This window comes from Myodes glareolus, chromosome 1, assembly GCF_982192425.1.
Source record: "Myodes glareolus chromosome 1, mMyoGla1.1, whole genome shotgun sequence".
NCBI classification, from domain to species: Eukaryota; Metazoa; Chordata; class Mammalia; order Rodentia; family Cricetidae; genus Myodes; species Myodes glareolus.
Window position 1 is genome coordinate 7,315,319 of NC_142026.1, and position 12,639 is coordinate 7,327,957.

Sequence of the window (12,639 nt, forward strand, 5' to 3'; positions counted from 1 at the left end):
CCTTTTGCCAGCGAGGCAATCTCATCTGGCTTCCTTTGTGTCTGAGTGGCGACTGCGGGACTAGGTGGGACAGAAACCTCTGCCAACATCCCAACCCCCCTCTCACCTTGACCCTCAAGGCTCTCCATATATGGGAAAGTCTGTTAGCATTTGATAACCTAAGGGAACTGAAGCCATGGATACGGCAATGTGAGACCAGCATGGACATGGACACAAGCCTGCGTCAATTTTGTTTATTTCTATGATGCTGTAGTATTTACATTCATGCTTTTGAACTCAATTATATCACTCTGATTTCTCCTTTTTTCAATTTATTTATTTTTATTTTTGTGTATTGATGTTTTTCCTGCATGTGTATTTGTGTGAGTATGTTAGATCCCCTAGAACTGGAGTTACAGACAGTTCTGAGCTGCCATGTGGTTGCTGGGAATTGATCCCAGGTTCTCTGGAGGAGCAGACTTATTATGGTCTTGTATCTGTAATGAACGTAGGGCCTGAGGATGAGGAGTATGCTGAATGGTCTTATGTCAACTTGACACACAAACTAGAGTTACTTGAAAGGAGGAAATCTTAACTGAGAAAATGCCTCCATACAATCCAGCTGTAAGGTATTTCTTAATTAGTGATTGATGATGGAGGGCCCAGTCTATTGTGGGCGGGGTCATCCCTGGGCTGGTAGTCCTTATTTCCATAAAATGGCAGGTTGAACAAGTCCTGAGGAGCAAGCCAGTAAGCAGCACTCCTCCATGGCCTCTGCATCAGCTCCTTCCTCCAGGTTCCTGCTCTGCTTGAATTCCTGTCCTGACTTCCTTTAATGATGAACAGTGATGAAGAAGCGTAAGACAAATAAACCCTTCCCTCCCAACTTGCTTTTGATCATGGTGTTTCACCACTGCAACAGAAGCCCTAACTAAGACAAGGAGGGAAGAGTTTTTTGAGAGGAAGAAACTATGACGTAAAGGTTTGGGGCTTGAGCCGGCGATGTAGATCAATGATAGAGCTCTTGCCTAGCATGTGTAACACCATGGGTTCAATGTCCCAAATCACAAATAAACATATATACAAACACATATGTGATACATGTATACAAATAGGTACACACACACATATATATGTGTGTATGTATATATACATATGTATATATAAAGTTTGGGACTCAGTTGGCCAAATTTTACATTACTTTTGATTCAGCACACTTGTAACCTTGAAGAATTTTCTAATGTTTGAAAGTCACTTCTTCTGCTTTGAAAATTTCATCATTTCACTGTTTAACTTCCTACTTAGAATATATTTTAAGTTAAGTACTTCATTCTAAACAGTTAAAGTATCTCAGTGGCATTTATTGAAAGAGCTTTCGTGTCTCATCACCATTTGCCGAAGGCCCGTGTGTAGTAGGACTCACTCGTGGGCTCTGTCCTCTGTCCTACACTTCCTCTCCAGGCATCCCATGACAGCAGCTTTAGTTACCACAGCTCTTATAGTTCCTAAAACTAGGGAGAGCTTATTCTGATACATTCTCTTCTCAAAATGTATTTTAAATCTTGTTCAGCTTTCCTAAATGAACCATTTTTTGTTTAAAAGTCATACTGGAATTGCTTAGTATTTGTATTAAATTCATTGATTTAATAAGTCCATTGACGAGAAAAACTGATAGGAATATGGCATATGTTAATTTGAAATTTAAAAATCTCTCTTTAAACATGGTTCCTTTTTTAAGGTCCCCTTTTTATTAAGGTAGTTTAAGGTTTCTATACTTGTCTCATTTCTATTGTTTAAAAATTATTTGTACTCAATATGGCAACTTCATTTGTTCTGTTAGCAATTCTTGCTTTGGTTGAGATTTCTGTGTACTCTTTCTGTCTCTTTCTCGTGTGTGTGTGTGTGTGTGTGTGTGTGTGTGTGTGTGTGTATTATATCTTTTTGGTTCTGAAGAAATTTGTTTCCCTTTTCAAAAAATATGTTCGTATATTATCTAGCAACTATTGAATAATTTTTAGTTTCATTTCTGGTTATAGTAGCAATTGCTGGCATTGCAGGTATGTGCCATCAAACCTTGTTTTCTGCTTTCCAGTTATAGAAAATTATGGAAACTCGAGAAAGGGAAATTCTAACGTGGAGAATTGGAAGTGAAAGCATCCTGTATGATCTTCCTTGAAGATGTCCATGGGAGTTTTAACAGTTGAACAAAATCAAAGTATGAAAATAAAAATATTTTACAAGGTTCACAGTTCGTAGCTGTTGCCAGGGAGGAAGCAAGCAAAGCTGGGAACAAGCTGGTTTGCTGCTCATTCTACAGAGAATGAAAATATGTCTCATATTTGTCCTTATAATCTCCTGAAATACACGGAATTCCTGTAAGGTCTTGTGGCACTTCAGCACAGAGAAGGACAATGTCGCATTTGAAAACCACTCTTTGTTCATTTCCTGTGCAACGAGCCTGAATGGAAATGGGAGGAAAGGCTTTGTATTTAAGTTCCTTCCTGATTTTCCCCAAAGGAACAGGGATAGTTAGGTTTTTCTCCTCCATGAGTAGACACAAGCAGAAAGCCATGTCTACACTGAGATGCAGGACCCACTCACACCAGAAGCACTGTGAACTACAAGCACATAAGGGTTTTCTATTGTGGTAGGGAAAAGTTTGTCATCACAAAAGTTCCTTTTAAAGTTATCTAAAACCCGAGAAAGTTAGCTTGGGGCCTTTGCGAGCAATTTGAAAATACAATTTTCTTTTTAATTTTTAATCTTAGGCTTAAATTTTCTTGGTGTGAGTCCCAATCTATCACCAGAAGTGAGTCAGAAAGGGATGCTTGAAATAGTTCTTGTGACATTATCTCTGCCCATGCCGTGTTGCCCAAGGATGGCCAAACCTATTTCTCATGCATCTAATTATTTCACCAAAACCAGAAAAGTATTCCTATATTAAAATAGTTCATCAGATTACATAAAGAAGCTTAAATATATCTGTCAAAAGTGTGAGACAACAGACATCATTTTATAACATCTACTAATGTAAACTTCAGATCTATGATAAAAATTATAAGGTCCAATGTGACCCAGCAGTTTTCCAAGCCTTTTCCCTGACCAGGAAGATCTACTCAATGACTACTAATCACTAGTAAGAGAAGTGTTGTAGTAATGATGCCTTTAAAAAATAGTAACACAAAAGTAAAATCATTTACAGAATATGGCCAGGGACAGGCCATATATTATGGGAGTCAAAAAACCATCTGTTTGGGGGGACATGTTTATCATTAAGTAGACTGACTTGTACATTAAACAGCAGTGTCCACCTTATGGTGTAGGATGCAGTAACAGAAGCTTTGTGTCTGATGCCCCTTCCTAAAACCCTAAAAAGTAAATAAAAAAAGTCTGTCTACTAAGCAATATTTTAACTAAAGAAGGCCACAGCTTTTAAGAAATGTCGCAATGAAGTCCAGTAAGAAGGTTTGAAGTCTCTTCTCCAGTCTGCCCCACCTTCTTCAGGCCTAAGGGGGCTAGAGGGCTATGGTGGCTGGCGACTTTGTACTGCCAGAGAACTTTGCAATGTTGCTGGTGTCCCTGAAGAGCCTTGGTTGGTCATACACCTGGGTGTCATCAAAAAGAGCATGAGAAGTCGGGAGGTAATGGCACAAGCCTTTAATGCCAGCACTCGGGAGGCAGAGAGGGTGAGCTAGTGTCTACATAGAACCTTCACCCCTACATTCTAGTGGGTTTTGTATAGGAGGGTACTCTTCAGGCTACCAAAAGAGAAAAGCAAACACCAACCCAGCCACAAACCCTTTCATCTACAATCTGTCCTGCTGGCAAAACATGTCAGGGCAATGGTAGCATAAAGGTGTGTGAGTAACCAACCAGTGTCTGATTTGACTCCATGACATGGAACCCATACTCAACACTGTTCGGGCAACCAAAATCCAGAGACTTGATAGCCTAGAGACCTAGGCCAAAAGAAAATGCTGCTGGTCTGAAACAGAAACAACAATAAAAGGACTCCTAGCGATCTGCTGCTGTTCTCAGATCTCACAAATCTGTGCCTTCTTCGGCCATCATCAGAGAAGCTTCCTCCTGCAGCAAACTGGAACAGATACAGAGACCCACAGCCACAAAGCCCAAGGAATTCCACAGAAGAGGAAGCAGAAAGAATGTAAGAGCCAGAGGGGATAGAGGGTCTCACAAGTACTGATCGAAATTCATATGAACTCACAGACTGAAGCAGCAAGCACAGCATCTGCACAGGCCTGCACCAGGTCCTCTGTGACATGTTAGAATTTCTGGTTTAGTGTTTTTAGAGGACTCCTGAATGTGTGAATAAGGGGTGTCTGATTCTTGTGCCCTTCCCTTGAAACTCTTCTCCTTCTGTTGGTTTGCCTTGTCCAACTTCGATGTTTTATCTTAATGTATTTTATTTGTCAAATTTTGTAGTTATCACTTGGAAGTCTGTTATTTTCTAATGAGAGACAAAAAGGAAGTAGATCAGGTAGAAGGGGAGGTGGGGAGGAACTGGGAGGAGGAGAGGGGGTGGAAACTGTAATCAGGATATACTGTATGAGAAAAGAATCTATTTTTACTAAAAGGGGGGAAGAGACTACAAAATCAAAACAAAAAAAAAGAAAGAAAAGAAACACAGGTATGACTCTCAATTTACTTATGACCTGACAATGCATTCATTTAACACAGATGCAGCACCCACAATATAAGGCAGGGTATTTGCCAAACAAATGGTACTGTAGCCACTATACATGATAGGATTTAGGAGACTCTCTCAGATCCATGCCTGGGAAAACATTATCAAAGAATCTAGACTCATGAAAGCAGGAATTTGGACAAAATTAAGGGATGATGGTACTAGAAGGATAAAGGGACTCAGAGAACTCAAACTCAATAGGGACCTACCGGCTAGGTTGATAGGAAATTCATGGAGTGGGGAGAAGCAGGCTGAAAGATGCCTCTGCCCTGTGTTTAACCCTCAGAACTATGACATATTACTCTACATAGCAAATGGACTGATGTGGTTACAGATCTTGAGAGGGAGGAGGTGGTCTTTAATTATTTGGTCCTCAATCTAAGTGTCCTTGTAAGAGATGAACGTGAAAAACGAGGTTGTGCAGAAACAGAGATTAGAGTTCTGTAGCCACAAGCCAAGGAATGTCTGATGTGATCAGAGGCTGAGAGAAACGAGACGAGAGTCTCCCTCCAGCCTAAGATGACAGCTCAGACAACACACATGTGATTCAGCCTTCTGTCCTCAGAGACATGAGAGAATGGATTACTATTCTTGTAAGCTACTGAGCTTGCGGAAACCTGTGACAGCATCCCTAGGAAGCTCACCCATCTGCTACCCATCTCCTGCGCCACCGTTTTCTGTTCTACCTCCTCCCCATAGGTAATGCTCTCCTGTCTCTCAGGCTCCCTCATTAGCCCACCCGCACTCAGCACCCAACATTAGCACATGCTATGTGTGTGTGTGACCTTCTCATAGGGTTGTCACAGGATGCCAATCAAATTTGCATTTCAGATAAGCAACAAGTAGTCCATACTTGAGCTGGCATATATTTATATTAAAAAGTGGTTGAAATTTGGATTTAAATGAGTATCATGTTTTATTGGGTTTTTTTTTTTTACCTCTCCAAATCTAGTGATAATCATAGGTTGTGATGACAGAACCTTACAGAGAGGAAAATAAATCTGTCTTCACAGTCATGAAGGTTGGGTGGGACAACAGTAAGGCACTACCTAATATCCGGTCAGGGCCTTCTTGTTATGTTGTAGCATGAGAGAAGGCATCTAACAGCACGAGGGAGGGAGTGTGTGCTCGTCTCTTCCTCTCCTTGTAAAGACACCATGTTATTCTAGGAGGCTCAGCCTCACGGTCCCATCTAACAAACTGTTCCCCAAAGTCATACCTCCAAATGCCACTAATGTAAGAGTCTATGGCTCACACTCCCCACACACCGCACCATAGTAGCTGATAATTTTATTCCTGGCCTTTCTTAGTCTGACTATTTTCCCTAAAGATGACCTCATCTCTGCCTGCTACTCCCTAGTTCTCATGCCTCTATAGCAATCCTAATCAGAACCTTCTTATCAGCACTGTGACAATGTCTGCCATGATGGCCTTTAATGACTTCATCTGTATAACATTTACAAAGTTGCAGAACAAAAACATAAGTGACATTTTATCTTAAAATAAAAAACGGAATTAGAAATTCTAATTTAGGAAATTATCTCTCTGCTGAGTACTAATTATGTTTTTAATTTACTGTGATCATAAACCAGAGTGCTATGGTTAAAGGGCAGGTTTATAGCAAATAAATCACAAATTCAAATTAGGCAGTGAAAACATAACTTGCTCTTTTCTGTTTTTATAGTCCTAGAAAGCAATGCATGATAAGGGCTGGCATGCAATAGAGCTCTTATCTGAGTGTGGGAAAAATCCCACGTATTAGTAATTACATTATGGCTGCATCTGCCTGATGAGTTCAGATGCCTCTTGCAAAGACTGACCATTTTCCCATCAGAAGTGAGGTACAAAGTAATGTTTACTTTTCCAAAGATTTGTCACAGCCGTTTTTCCCATTCCGTTGTGAATCATGCTGGCTCATCTGCTATGACTTAGAGAATTACAGTTTCCGGTCAACACGAGCCACCGTCATAAATGTGACTGGCTCGTGCAAAAGTCCACGGAGATTTTCTTCAGGACCAAAAAAGGGAAGGGTTCCGGTGGAGAGGCAGTGAGATGGGTGAGAACTTCAGCGGTGGGAAAGCTGAAGCCTGGCGGGAATTCAGAACAAGTAGATTCAGATTTTGGTTGCCAAAGGGGAACAGAGTCAAGAAGGTTTCCAGTCAGTGTCCTTTGAGCTACCTGAGAGTCACTCAGTGGTCAATCTGTAGGTTCTGGAACAAAGGGACGCCTTAAGTACATTAGTAAAATGGCAGGTGAACACAACTTACCAAAATCTTGGTAATGTTCTAAACACAAAAATATAGCATATCGGAGCTAAAGAGATGGTTTAGCAGTGGAGTGTATTGCTCTCACAGAGGACCCGAGTTCGGTTCCCAGCATCCACATCAGCTGGCTCACAACTATTGCAATTCCAGCTCCAGAAAGCAGACACCTGTGATTTTCTAAGAACCCTGAACTCATGTGCACATACTGCCTAGCCCACATAATTAACACGGAAATTATATTTATATAATATGTTAAATATCATTTTTATCATGAGTCTTTTCAAGATATTGTGTAATTGAAGAAAATTCAGGTGGTAGAGATGAAAATCAGAGCCTACCAAACAATGGCCTTGCACTGTATTTGTCTACTCAAATAAATTTCCATTGCCTATAAGGCAAGGTGGACACAAACCAAGAGAACTCAGAAGCAAGAATGGTTGCTTACATGGAGAAAAGGCCTAGGTTTTGGATTCCCCATTAAGGATTTTTCTCTCCTTGTTTTGGTTTCAGTTTCAAGACTGTGGGAATTTAGGAAAGCCAATCATTTAATTGCTCTGCTGACTGGGCAGGTAAGCACATGCTTTATAAATTAGGTTCACTTGACTAAAATCACATGCAAGAACTAACCAAGAAAATACTCTGGAAAGTTTTCTAGAGAACTGTCCAGCAGTGGTCTGGGTTCCAAGTGTCTTCAGAGGCTGCCTGGAAGGACTTGTAGTATGGCCCGAGTATTGTCTCAGAATTACTGCCAACATCTACACATGGGAAAGATTGCATTCTCAGATAATTCCTACCCAGTGAAGAATTTGATGAAGTGAGAATCATGGTATTATACAGAAAGAGCCTTGAGTTTATTTCAAGAGTAGAAAAAAATTGTAATTAGTGATCAGTCTCTGTGGCAGTGCTCAAAATGAACAGGAACATGCCATCTGTGATACTAGAGTCTATGACGTTGCTGAATGATCAGGAACATGCCAGCTGTGACGTTAGAGTCTATGACGTCATTGAATGATCAGGAAAATGCCAGCTGTGACTCTAGAGTCTATGACGTCATTGAATGAACAAGAACATGTCAACTGTGACATTAGAGTCTATGATGTCGTTAAATGATCAGGAACATACCAGCTGTGACTATAGAGTCTATGATGTCATTGAATGATCAGGAAAATGCCAGCTGTGACACTAGAGTCTATGACGTCATTGAATGATTAGGAACATGCCAGCTGTGACACTAGAGTCTATGACGTCATTGAATGATTAGGAACATGCCAGCTGTGACACTAGAGTCTATGACGTTGAATGAACAGAAACATTCTAGCTGTGACTCTAGAGTCTATGATGGTGCTGATTAGAAGACACTGGAAGGTCAGCAAGAAAGCTCAGCTGGTAAAAGCATTGCTGTCCAAGGTTGGTGACCTGAGTCTGACTGCCAGTGAAGGAGAGAACCAACCTCTGGAAGTTATCTCCTGACCTTTATGTGCACACTGTGCAATGTGTAGCTGCACTTGCACACCACACACACACACACACACACACACACACACACACACACACACACACTAAATTAAACTAAATAATTCCTAAAAGACTTGTGATCCAACTGAGATAACTCTTCCCATTCCAAAATTTCAAAGTTCTCCAGGACCCTTCCATAGAAGATAATATTGGTGGATAAAACCCATTAACACTTTTAAAATAGTCAGTCCTCCAAAGGAAATGCCTAGGACCAGAACACAAAGTAAAACTTGAAACAAGAAACATGTATAGTCTTATATCAAAGTATCCTGGCAATAGGGATTAAAGGTCATCAGCCATGAATCCTTCGAAAAAAGGGCATTAAACACATCGACCAAAACCCCAGTAGGGTCTTATACCCTGGGGACTTTTAAGTCTTTAAATTTTCTTTGAGAAATTAAAACCTGTGTTTTAATAGGAGGTTAGAACTTTTGTTCCTCACGTGTTGTGAAACCCCAAGCCTAGAAATGAGTATGAAAATGGATCCTGGACATGGAGACGGCTAACTTTACCCATCGGCTCGATTAATAAAGCACTTGTGGGTGTATATGGGAACATCCCACAGAAGTCATCAGCATGTAAGACAGCAGCTGGGCAAGGAAGACCTGCACCAGTGTTAGCAGCAGCATCTAATGGGCCGAAGGCTCAGACGGAACAAAGAAGGAAAAATAAGCCAACCAACATGTAAATGTTCAATTCCTGTGGGGCCCCACTACCTCAGGACCATGTACCTCAGGCACCATGTCTTCAGCCTTTCCCCTGAGCTCACACCAGTGACTCTCCAGGAAACTTAAAAGCCCTCAGCCTCAGCCTGAAGCCTCATCATCGATCCTTCTTGTTCGAGGTGTCCAGGTTGTTAGGATGAGCAGCTATTGGATTTTTTTGTCTTTCTAGCCTGCAGACAGCCATTTAGACTTCAATTCTATAGTCCAAGCCAATAAATCACCTTTGAAATTACATTCTACTGCTGATATCCCTTTAGAGAAGAACTCTGACTGATAAAGAGTTGGTAGAAGTTATAATAACCGTGAAAGAAATTAACACGAAAATACTTTGGGGGATACCTTTACCACTCAAGGCTCAAGGAACATCTAAAATGCAATGCAACTGCTTAAGATATTACAACAACAACAACAACAAAAACCAGAGAAAATGATCCACTGAAGGAGAGGAAAGAGACAGGAGAATTAGCACCCAAGTGTCTGGAGATAATTGAAAATAAGAAATAGTGTAATAAAATTAAAAGACAGCAAAATAAGTGAACACAAGAGCAAAAGAAGGAATAGATTAGAAGAAAGAAGTGTTTGACTATGACAGTACAGGGCACTACACAACCTCTGCTTCTTAATGGACCCAGACTGAAACTACGGAAGGAAGGTAGGCTTGAGCCCTTTTTGACTGGTTATACTCCAGAGTGAATTACTTGCAAGGTATTCACTTGTGTGAATCTCACTGAATTAGAAAGCCACTCGATCAGAGCTAGGGAGATGGTTCAATAATGAGGAGCCCTTGCTGCTCCTCCAAATGACCTGGATTTGATTCCCTGCATCCACATGCTGGCTTGCAATCAACTGTAACTCCAGTTCCAAAAGATCCAATGCTCTCTTCTGACTCCCACATACTCCACACATGTATTATACAAACATACACGCAGGCAAAACACCCATGCACATAAAACAAAATAATTAGAAAGCTACTTGGTAGCTTTAATTAGATTGCAAATGCATAAACATTTTTGCTGTGACTTGAATGAGATGTGGCATTTGAAAAGCTGGTCCTCAGTTGGGGGCTGTTTGGGAAGGATAGGGAGGCGTGGCCCTGTTGAAGGAGGTGTGTCAACAGGATGGGTTTGAGGCTTGCCACTCCAAGTGCACTCTCTCTGCTCCCTGTGTGGGGAACAGGGTGTGGGCTCTTCGCGGCTGTTTCAGTGCCATGCCTGCCTGCTGACATGTTCTTCACCCTGATGATGATAAACTCTAACCCTCTGAAACTGTAAGTCTTAAATAAACCCTTCTTTCAGTAAGTTTCCTTGGTCATGATCTTTTACCACTGTCCAATGACAGACCCTGTCTCAAGTGAAAATCACCTGACGGGCCAACCCCAAAAGCCAACTCCAGCCTCCACAAGCACATCATGCATCTGCACACCCACACAAACATGTACACTCCCGACATGAATACACAAACATAAAAGCAAGCTGAAAACTAAATATGCCTCAATGGTTGCATAATATTTCCTCATGGGTATGATATTCATTTAATGATTCTCATTATTGTGTATTGGATTGCTTGTACATTTGATGTGAGATGCCTCTCTATATTCTGTAAATATGTTTTATTACCATTGGTAATAAAGAAGCTAATTTGGCCAATAGCCAGGCAGAATAGAGTCAGGTCGGAAATCTGAGAAACAGGATAAAAGTAGGTGGGGGTAGAGGAAAACCCCAGCAGCCACCAGGGAAGCGAGAGATGAGGTAACAAACCACGAGCCTCATGGTAAAATATAAAATAATAGAAATAGTTTAATTTAAGTTGTAAGAGTTAATTAATAATAAGCATGAGCTAATAGGCCAAACAGTTTATAATCAATATTAAGCCTCTAAGTGATTACTTTAAAAGGGCCTGTATCATGACTGGGTGGGATACAGCAGTCTCCAGTTACATATCATTTTCATTACTAATATCTCTGCAACAAGTAATTGTGTTCTTCCTCTATGTCCTTAGGCTGTATTTACAGCATTTTAAAGTCAAGAGACAAGACTTTATAATTATAGTGTTCAACTGTATTTCACTTACATTCAGTTAAGTTTACGGAGCATGCATTGTTTGCAAGATCACTTTCCTCCAGGTGCTTGTAGTTTTGCTTTTTTTTCTCTAATTATCAAAGACATCACATGAACTATAGACAATCTGGTGAATGTGTGGGTGTGGGTGTGGGTGTGTGTACATGTATGCCAAACATGTGTCTTGAGTGTTTGAGTAAAGCAAAAAATTAAAAAGAACAAGCACCAGAGAATTCCACTATATTTACATTGTCCTTAAAGGAACCATGACAACAAAGACAACAATATGAAGGTTTGCTGGGAACTGAAAATTTTCATGAACTATGTTTGCTAGTCAGGTTTGTTTGGTTTGTTGTTTGGTTCGTGCAATCAAAAGAACATGTGTGTGCTAAGCCAGTAAGGAGAATCAAATGACAACTTCCTAGACTTGTTTCCATTTCTAATTCTGGATTTGAGAAAATTTAGTACCTAGTACCTACATTTGAAAGTTGTACTGAATTACCAAAATGCTCATCAAACCAATGAATACACACCCAAGACAGCATCTCCACAAACACCAGCTCTTCATTCCATTTCCAACTAAGAAAACAGTTGTCTGTGATCACATAAACTAAATGTACACTCCAGCAAAATTTCCCTTTGCAAAGGGATTTTTTTAACTTTGAAGAAGCTAAAGTCAAATTATGTTGTGTCTGTGTCAGGGTCAACTGTCTTTTCATTTGTCTTGTGCACAAAGACAAATTATATTACTTGACTGTTCAGGTTCTGCAAAATCAGGTAAAACAATTTTATGTACTAAATTTTAGAAACAAAGAAAGAGATAGAAGTGAAACAGGGGATAAAGAGAGACCAAAAACAGTAGTCCCTCCTATTAAATTCTTGGCTTTAGTTCTCATTCTGGTGCAGAACTCTACCTACAGGGCCCCTGTTCTAATCTGGTCTTTGTTGCTATGGCAAATGCCGTGACCAAAAGCAATGTGAGGAGGAAAGAGTTTATTGGGATTATACTTCCTGGTTTCAACCCATCACTGAGAGAGATAAAGGCAGGAAGTCAAGGAGGAGCAGAGGGAGGACGCATGTAGAAATGTTGCTTACTGTCTTGCTCACTCAGGCTCATCCTCAGCCAGCTTCCTTACACCACCCAGGGCCACCTGCTCAGGGGTCACACCACCCAAAGTGGGTTGGGTCCTCTTGCATCAACCCACAGTCAAGGAAATTCCCCCCCCCCACGAAGCCACAAGCCAATCTGATGGAGGCAATAGCTGCCCTCAGTTGAGACTCTGAGCTGCGTCAAGCTGAGGCACTATCTGTTGTGTATATTTGCACCCTGAATAACCCTAGGGGGTGCGATTCACATAGAGTCCTGATTGTGAACTAAGCATTTCAATTCAACA

The 12,639-nt window shown here is 40.8% G+C and overlaps 1 long non-coding RNA gene across 1 annotated transcript in view; it reads left to right on the forward strand.

The window, feature by feature from the left end:
• Positions 1-4,414, forward strand: part of LOC125416146 (uncharacterized) — a 28,939-nt gene extending 24,525 nt beyond the window's left edge. The window contains exon 4 of the long non-coding RNA XR_007236796.3: positions 2,072-4,414. This is a non-coding gene — a long non-coding RNA (uncharacterized LOC125416146). The remainder of the gene's footprint in view (positions 1-2,071) is intronic.
• Positions 4,415-12,639: the final 8,225 nt, after the last annotated feature.